The following is a 9,921-nucleotide window of genomic DNA, read 5'->3' on the forward strand; positions in this document are numbered from 1 at the left end:
TTTTGAAATCAGCTGATCAATTTCTAAAATAAAACCCAAAAACCTGGTGTGGTTTTGATTTGTATTGCTCTGAATCTATAGATGAATCTGGAAAGAATGGACATCTTAACAATATTGAGTCCTCCAATCCGTGAACATGGTATATCTCTCCATTTATTTTGTCTCAGTGTTGTTTTGTAGACTTCAGTGTAGAAATCTGGCAAATCCTTTGATAAAGTCCTAAATTTTTTATGGTTTTTGATGCTATTGTAAGTGGAATTTAGAATTCATTTTTCAGTTACTCAACTAGAAGACAGAAATACAATTAATTTTTGTATATATTTCTGAAATGAAACAGTATGAGCCTAGACAAATCAAGTTTGACTTTGTGACCTACAACCTTGCTAAATTTACTCACTTGTGCTAGTAGGGTTTTCTCCCTTTTTAGTAAAGAATCTTTTGGATTTTTATATACACAGTCATGTCATCTGAGAACAAAAAGTTCTCATGAGAGAACCATGAATAGATGTTGAATTTTGAAAAATGCTTTTTCTTCATTTACTGAGATGATCACGTTTTAATTTTTTTAATTTGATAATAGAGTTAATTATCTTGGTTGATTTTTCAAATATTAAACTAACTTTGCATTCCTGAAATAAATCTCACTTGCTTATGATGTGTTATCCTTTTGTATTTTGCTGTTTGATTTGTTAATACTGTATTAGGTACTGTTGTATCTATGCTTATGGAGGATATCATTCTGTAATTTCCTTTTCTTATGATGTTCTTGGCAGGTTTTAGTATTAGAGTTATTCTTGCCTCGTAAAATGATTTGGGAAGGGTTCCCTCCTTCCTTATTTTCTGGAAGACTTTATGATAAGGTTGGTATTTCTTTTAATATTTTGAAGAATCCATCATTGAAGTCATCTAGGCCTAGAGCTTTTTTATTTGTGGGAAAGTTTTAGATTTCAAATTCAATTTCTGAAACAGATATAGGGGTAATCAGATTTCCTTTTTATTTATTTAAATAGATTTAGGGAATGCAAGTGTTTTTTTGTTACTTGGATGAATTGGATAGTGGGGATTTCTAGGCTTTTAACATACCCATCACCCAAATAATGTACAGTGTATCCAATACATAATTTTCCATTCTGTACTCCCTCCCACCGTCCCCCTTCTGAGTCTCCAATGTTCATTAAGTTGCTCTGGATGACTAAGCATACCCATTGCTTAGCTCACACTTATAAGTAAGAACATGTGGTATTTGGTTTTTTGTTCGTGGGTTACTTCACTTAGAATAATGGCCTCTAGTTCCATCCAAGTTACTGAAAAAGCCATCCTTTTTGATGGCTGGGTGTATTCCAAGGTGTGTGTGTGTGTGTTTCTGTGTGTGTATATACACATACACCACGTTTTCTTTATCCACTCATCAGTTGATGAACACTTAGGTTGATTCTACATCTTTGCAATCATGAACTGTGCTGTGATAAACACAGACACACACACACACACACACACACACCACATTTTCTTTATCCACTCATCAGTTGATGAGCACTTAGGTTGATTCCACATCTTTGCAATCGTGAACTATGCTGTGATAGACATATAGGTGCAGGTGTCTTTCTTATAAAATGACTTCTTTTCCTTTGGGTGGACCCCCAGTAGTGGGATTACTGGATCGAATCTTAGATCTACTTTTAGTTCTTTGAAAAATCTCCATACTGTTTTCCATAGAGGTTGTACAAATTTGCATTCCCTCGATAGTGGATAAGCACTCCCTTTTCACAACATCCACACCAGCATCTGTTGTTTTTTGACTTCTTAATAATGGCCATTCTGACAGAGGTAACTCATTGTGGTTTTAATTTGCATTTCCCCAGTGATTAGTGATGTTGAGCATTTTTTCATATGTCTGTTGGCCATTTGTTTCTCTTTTGGAAAATGTTCATATCTTTTGTTTAATTTTTAATGGGGTTATTTTTTTTCTTGCTGATTTCTTTGAGTTCCATATAGATTCTGGATATTAGGCCTTTGTCAGATATATAGCTTGCAAATATTTTCTCCCATTCTGTAAGTTATCTGTTTACTATGTTGATTGTTTCTTATGCTATGTAGAAGCCTTTTAGTTTAATTAAGTCCCACTTACTTACTTTTGTTTTTGTTGAATTTGCTTTTGGGGTCTTAGTCATGAATTCTTACCTAGGCCAATGTCAAGGATAGTTTTTCCTAGGTTTTCTTCTAACATTTTTATGGTTTCAGGTCTTACATTTAAGTCTTTAATCCATCTTGAGTTAATTTTTGTCTGTGGTGAGAGACAGGGATCCAGTTTCATTCTTTTGCATGAAGCTATCCAATTTTCCCAGCACAATTTATTTAATAGGGTATCTTTTGCTCAGTGTATGCCTTTGTATATGGCTTTATTTCTGGGTCCTGTTCCTTTGGTCTCTGTGTCTACTTTTATACCAGTACCATGCTATTTTGGTTACTATTGCCTTGTAGTATAATTTGAAGTTGGGTAATGTGATGCCTCCACATTTGTTCTTTTTGCTTAGGATGGGTTTGGCTATTTGGGCTCTTTTTGGTTCCATATGAATTTTAGGGTTGTCTTTTCTAATTCTGTGGAAAATGAAGTTAGTATTTCTTAGGGGATTGCTTTCATCTTTTCCCCATTCAGGATGATGTTGGCTGTGGGTTTTTTATATATATGGATTTTATTATTTGGGGGACTGTTCCTTCAATGCTTAGTTTGTTAAGGGCTGTTGTATTTTGTCAAATTCTTTTTCTGCATCTATTGAGATAATCATATGGTTTTTGTTTCGAATTCTCTTTATTGACTTGCATATGTTGAACCATCCTTGCATCCCAAGGATGAAACCCACTTGATCATGGTGAATTGTCTTTTTAATGTGCTGTTGGATTCAGTTTGCTAGTATTTTGTTGAGGATTTTTGCATCTATGTTCATCAAGGATATTGTCCTGTAGTTTTCTTTTTTTGTCGTGTCCTTTCCTGGCTTTGGTATCCAGGTGATTCTGGCTTCATAGTTGAGTTAGGGAGGATTCTCTCCTTTTTGATGTTATGGAACAGCTTCAGTAGCATAGGTACCAGTTCCCAGTTCTTTGTATGTCTGGTAGAATTCAGCTGTGAATCTGTCTAATCTTGGGCTTTTTGTTGTTGTTGTTATTGGGAGATTTGTTATTACTGATTCAGTCTTGCTATTTTATTGGTTTGTTCAGGATTTCTTTTTCTTCCTGATTCAAGCTTGGTATGTTGCATATTTCTAAAAATTTATCCATTTCCTCTAGATTTTCTAGTTTATGTGCATAGAGGTCTTCATAGTAGCCTCATGATTTTTGGTGTTTCTGTTGTATCAGTTGTAATGTCTCCTTTTTTATTTCTGATTGAGCTTATTTGAATCCTCTCTCTTCTTTTCTTGGTTGATCTAGCTAGTTGTTTATCGGTTTTGTTTATGTTTTCAAAGAACCAACTTTTGATTTCATTGATCATTTATAATTTTTTGTTCTGATCATTGTTATTTCTTATATTCTGCTAGCTGTGGGATTGGTTTGTTCTTATTTTGCTAGGTTCTTATTCCACTTAGCTTTCCCTAGTACCTTGGGGTGGGACATTAGGTTGTTAATTTGTGATCTATCTGTCTTTCTGATGTAGGCATTTAGTGCTATAAATGTCCCTCTTAGCATTGCTTTTTCTCTACCCCAGAGATTTGATAGCTTGTGGTGGTTCACACTGCCATTTAATTCAATAAATTTTTTATTTCCACCTTGATTTCATCATTGACCCAAAGATCACTGAGCAGCAGGTTGTTTAATTTCCAGGTAATTTTATAGTTTAGAGCATTGGAATCGATTTCTAGTTTTATCGCATGTGGTATGATAATATACATGCTATGTTTTTAATTTTTTTTGATTCGGTGAGACATGTTTTGTGGCCTAACATATGGACTATCTTGGAGAATATTTCATGAGCTGAAGAGAAGAATGTATATTCTGCAATTTGGGAGATAGAATATTCTATGTCTTGTTAGGTTCATTTGTTCTAGAGTCCTGTAAGAGTCCAGTGTTTCTTTGTTGATTTTCTGCCTAGATGATATGTCTAACTCTGTCAAAAGAGTTTTGAAGGGCCCCACTATTATTATGTTGCTGTTTATTTCTTTTCTTAGGTCTAATAGTATTTGCTTTATGAATCTAGGGGCTCTGGTGTTAAGTACATGTATATTTAGGATTGTTATATCTTGTTGAAGTGATCCCTTTATCATCATATGATGACCATCTTTGTGGTTTTTTTTTTTCCTTACTATTGTTAAAGTTTGTTTTATCTGATACAAGAATAGCTACTCCTGCTTGCTTTTGGCTTCCAGTTGTGTGGAATATTTTTCCCCCTTTTTATCTTGAATCTATGAGAATCTTTATGTGTTAAATGGGTTTCTTGGAGAAAGCAGATACTTGAATTGTGGTTTTTTTAATCCATTCTGCCAATCTACTGTATTTCTTTTAAGTGGGGCATTTAGACCAATAACATTTAATGTTAATGTTGATAAATAAGATACTGTTACAGTCATCATGTTGATTATCACCAGTTGCTTTGTATTCTCCCTTGTGTTACTGTTTTATAAGAGCTATGAGTTTTTACTTTTGTGTGTTCATACTGGTGAGTATCAACCATTCTTTTCGATTTTTGGAGCACTTTTGAGCATTTCTTGTAGGGCAGGTCTAGTGGTGACAAATTCCCTTGGTGTTTGCTTGTTTGGAAGAGACTACTTCTCCTTCATTTTTGAAACTTAGTTTTGCAGGTTACAAAATTCTTGGCTGACAGTTATCCTGTTTAAGAAGACTAAAGATAGGACCCAAATCCCTTCTGGTTTGTAAGGCTTGTGTTGAGAAGTCTGTTGTTAGTCTGATGGGTTTTCCTTTGCAAGCTACTTAATGTTTTTGCCTCAGGGATTGCAGGAGTTCCTCTTTGACATTGTTAACTTTAGCCAGTCTGATGACTATTTGCCTTGGTGATGTCCCTCTTGCAATGAATCTCCCAGGTGTTTGTCGAGCTGCTTGTATCTGGATGACCATATCTCTAGAAAGAGCAAGGAAGTTTTCCTTCATTATTCCCTCAAATAAGTTTTCCAGGCATTTTGCTTTTTCGTCTCCCTCAGGGGTACCTGAATGACATGTTTGGTCCCAAGTCCCCACTCCCCATGGTGTGCTGCACTCTCCTCTTACCTGAAGGCAGCCTGCCAAGAATATCCAAGCTCTGGGGCCACATAGTTTCTCTGGGACCCACCACCCTCCTGTGGCTACTGCAATCCAAACAGGTGTCAGGGAATATTTGTGTGGGGCCCAGTGACAAGACAACTGAATATTTCTGTGGGCAGGACAAAGGTACACAATGGGTGAAAAAGCAGTATGGCACCTGCTACCTCAGCTCAGGTCTGGGGTGAGGAGGAGCAACTATGGGGGTGCTGGCAGCCTGCTGCTCTATTCCCAGGAAGCTCCCAGTTCACTGACAGCAGCAGCACTTGGGCTCTTGAGGGTAGAAGGACTCTCTAACAGTTTGGGAGCTTGCAGACTGCCAGAGCTGTGAAAGGAGGAAAAATTAAACACCCCACCCTTTCCCTGGGGCTCCAAATTCCTTGGGGGTCGATCTCTGCCGATATCCTGCTCCTTGTTCTGCTCCATAGCTTCTTCCTGTAGGATCTCCAATAGGTTCTGATACTCTTCCCTCAGAATTACACCTGGACTATGCTTTTTCATCTGAAACTTTCTCTTCTCAGATGCTCTGGCAACCAATGTCTCTAGTCAGCCATCTTGCCTTGATCACCCCAGATTTTCTATTTCTTCTTGTGTCAAATTTAGCAAGTTGTGTCTTTTATGGGGTTTGTTCATTTCATGTAATTGCCAATATTTTAGGCAAAATTGTTCAGCATATTCTCTGATTATCCTCATAAAGGCTGTAAGATCTGTAGTAAGGTTCTTGCTCTCCTTTTTGAAATTTGTAGATATTTTGTTTTTGTTTGTTGGGGGTTTTTTGCTTTTTGTCCTGACTAATCCGCTAGGATTGTAATCATTTTTAAAAATCTTTTCAAAGAACCAACTGTTGCCTTTGCAAATTTGTTTATTGCTTTCTATTTTATTGCCTTATTCTCTCATTTTTAATATTCCTTCTATTTTAGTTTTGGTTTGCTTTTTTAAGGTTTTTTTGAAGCTTGACTTTAAACTTTATTTTTAATAAAAGCATTTAAAACTATACATTTCTCTCTATGCACTGCTTCAGGTGCATTTCACAAATTTTGATATTTTTTTCATTGTCAGATTACAATATTTTATTTCCTTTGTGATTTCTTTTTTGATCCCTGCATGATTTAGAGGTGTTTTGTTTGATTTCTAAATATTTGAGGAATAGACTTTTTAACTAATTTCTAATTCTGTTATAGTTGGACAATGTCCTCTGTATGATTTCAAGCCTTGGGACTGTATTCAGCCTCAGCATTTTATCTATCTTAATAAATGTTCCACGTGTACTGTAGTATGTAGCATATACCAGTTGTAAAATATGTATTCTACAATTGCTGATTGTAATGTTTTTTAAATGTTGATTACATTGATTCATAGTGATCAAATCTACATCCTTACTAGTTTGGCTTTTTGTTTTGTTGTTGTGGTTTGATTTTGGTCAGTTATATCAATTACTGGATGGTAAAATCTCCAACTATAATGTGTAGTTTTGCCTGTTTCTCTTTTTCTGACAATTTTTGCTTTGTATATTTTGAAACTCTGTTATTAAGTGCATACACATTTAGGACTGTTGTATTTTGACAAATTGATTCTTTTATCAATGAGAAATGCCCCTCTCTTTTATCTGATGTTAATATAACCATACGCACTTTCTTATGCTTATTGTTTGCACAGTACATCTTTTTCTAACTTTTCATTTTTAACCTGTTTGTATTTCTATATTTAAAGCATTACTCTTATAAACAGCAAATCTAGTTGGGTCTTGCTTTTTATCTACCCTGACAAGATCTGTTTTAATTGGAGTGTTTACTCTATTGATGTTCAATGTAATTGTTAATATGTTTAGATTTAAACCTCCCATCGTGCCCTTTATTTTCTGTTTTTTCCATCTCCTCTTTGTTCCTCTCTTATTTTCCTGCTTTCATTTGGATTTATAGAGTTTCTTTTTGTTAACATTCAATCTCCTCTTTTGGCTTTTTAACTATGTCTCTGTTTTGAGTGGTTACTCCTAGGATTTAATACATCATCCTTTCTTTGAATCTATCTTTTTTATTTATTGTTATACCACTGCATCTATAATGCAAGAATCTTACAACAGTCTAATTCCATTTACCCCTCCAGGCCTTTGTACTTTCGTCATGTACAGTTGGCCCTCCATATCTGCAGGTTCTAAATACATGGATTTAACCAACTGTGGATCAAAAATATTCAGAAAAAAAATAAAAATGAAAATACAACAATAAAAATGCAAATAAACAATACAGTATGAAAACTATTTACATTGTATAAGTAATCTAGAGATGGTTTAAAGTACATAAGCTGTTGCGCATAGGTTATATGCATATACTATGCCATTTTTATAAGGGACTTGAGCATTCATGGATTTTCGTATCTATGAGGGGTTCTGGAACCAATCTGCTGAAGATACCAAGGGATAACTGTACTTTACTTTTACATATTATAAACCACATAAAACATTTTTTGCATTAAATAATTATTTTGAAAAATATTTTAAAAAGTCTTTTGTTTACCTACATTTATTATTTTCAACAGGCTTCATTCTGTCCAAATTTGTACTTTTTCAAAGACTAACAAATGCCACAAGATTGTGATTTTTATATGATACTTTTTCTAATATTTTACATTTCTTGTCAGTAAAACCAGACAATTATGGACTCAGTGGTGGCATAAGAGGGATAATTAAGAATAATAGAATGAATTGGCCTGGACAAAGTGACAGCACATAATGTAAAATCCTTTATAAGAACTTTTATTAACAGGCAGGGCATGGTGGCTAACACCTATAATCCTAGCACTCTGGGAGGCTGAGGTGGGAGGATCGATTGAGGTCAGGAGTTTGAGACCAGCCTCAGCAAGAGCGAGACCCCCGTCTCTACTAGAAATAGAAAAAATTGGCTGGGCATGGTGACTCACGCCTGTAGTCCCAGCTACTCGGGAGGCTGAGGTAGGAGGATTGCTTGAGCCCAGGAGTTTGAGGTTGCTGTGAGCTAGGCTGATGCCATGGCACTCTAGCCCAGGCAACAGAGCAAGACTCTGTCTCAAAAAGAAAAAGGAAAAAAAAAAAAAGAACTTTTATTAATATTAAAAAAAAATTTACAGAACTAATTAAGTTGTACTTTTAGTATCCATTGGTTGAACACACACACACACACACACACACACACACACACACACGGATGTATCGTCTGCTTTGAGATGTAAAGTTGCAACCGGTTTTCTCCAAAACTCAGTGAGGTTGTCAACCATTTGAGACAGGTAAACTTTAATCTTTTCCATTTATAAAAGTACAATTTAATCCAACTGTCCTTTTAAACTAGTGAGTTTTACCAGCCTTATGGCTAAAAATTTTTAAATTAAAGCTATAAAGTCTATCTCTTTATGTGTACATGTATATATGTCTGTGTACTGTCTACATGGGTACCAAATTCACTTATAAATAATAAGAACTAGTAAATTAAGTAAATAAGCCCAAATACTTTTCAAGTTCACACAACTTTAGTAATCTTTGGTAAATAAAGCTACTTTTAAAATTGTAGGTAAGGCCGGGCGTGGTGGCTCACGCCTGTAATCCTAGCACTCTGGGAGGCCAAGGCGGGCAGATCGTTTGAGCTCAGGAGTTCGAAACCAGCCTGAGCAAGAGCGAGACCCCATCTCTACTAAAAAATAGAAAGAAATTAGCTGGACAACTAAAAATATGCAGAAAAAATTAGCCGGGCTTGGTGGCGCATACCTGTAGTCCCAGCTACTCGGAGGCTGAGGCAGAAGGATCACTTAATTAAGCCCAGGAGTTTGAGGTTGCTGTGAGCTAGGCTGATGCCATGGCACTCTAGCCAGGGTGACAGAGTGGGACTCTGCCTAAAAAAAAAAAAAAAAAAAAAAATTGTACGTAGACAACTCCAGTTAGCCAGACACAAGGTTCTCCCAAGGTTTGCTTCCTCAATACCAAAGCTGTTGCGAGATGAGACAACCTCTCCCCATCACCTAGATAATCAAGAGTTTTGTCCAAACCTTTCAGCACAAACAGAGATAGTGAGGAGCCAGATGAAAAGCACAGACTATGGTGTTGAAATGGATTAATAAGGAGCAATGTCCTATAGGTCCAGTTGGGGATGATGTGTTTCATTGGCAAGCCACAATTATGACACCTAATGACAGCCCATATCAAGGAGATATATTCTTTTTGACAATTCATTTTCCTATAGACCACCCTTTCAAACCACCTAAGGTTGCATTTACAACAAGCATTTATTATCCAAATATTAACAGTAATGGTAGCATGTGTCTTGATATTCAAAGATCACAGTGTCCTCCTGCTTTAACTGTTTCTAAAGTTCTTTTGTCTATTTGTTCACTGCTATGTGATCCAAGCCCAGATGACCCCCCAGTGCCAGAGATTGCATGGATCTATAAAAGAGAGATAAGTACAACAGAATATCTCGGGAATGGACTCAGAAGTGTGCAATGTGATGACACCTTAAAGTCAAAATAATCTGCACTATAGCTGGAATACACTTTAAATTACTGTTCCTTTTTTGATTTTCTTATCTGGCCACTCCCCTTTCAGACCTTATATTTTTTAATTGTATTTTTTGTTTACCTCCCTCCATTCATTCACATAATCATCTGAGAAGACTTAAGTTCTTCCAGCTTTAGGCAATAACTGCTTTTAGAAAC

The 9,921-nt window shown here is 35.9% G+C and overlaps 1 pseudogene; it reads left to right on the forward strand.

The window, feature by feature from the left end:
• Positions 1-9,333: 9,333 nt before the first annotated feature.
• On the forward strand, positions 9,334-9,714 carry LOC123641808 (annotated as a pseudogene).
• The last annotated feature ends 207 nt before the right edge of the window (positions 9,715-9,921 follow it).

The sequence above is a fragment of the Lemur catta genome, chromosome 1 (genome assembly GCF_020740605.2).
Source record: "Lemur catta isolate mLemCat1 chromosome 1, mLemCat1.pri, whole genome shotgun sequence".
Taxonomy (NCBI): Eukaryota; Metazoa; Chordata; class Mammalia; order Primates; family Lemuridae; genus Lemur; species Lemur catta.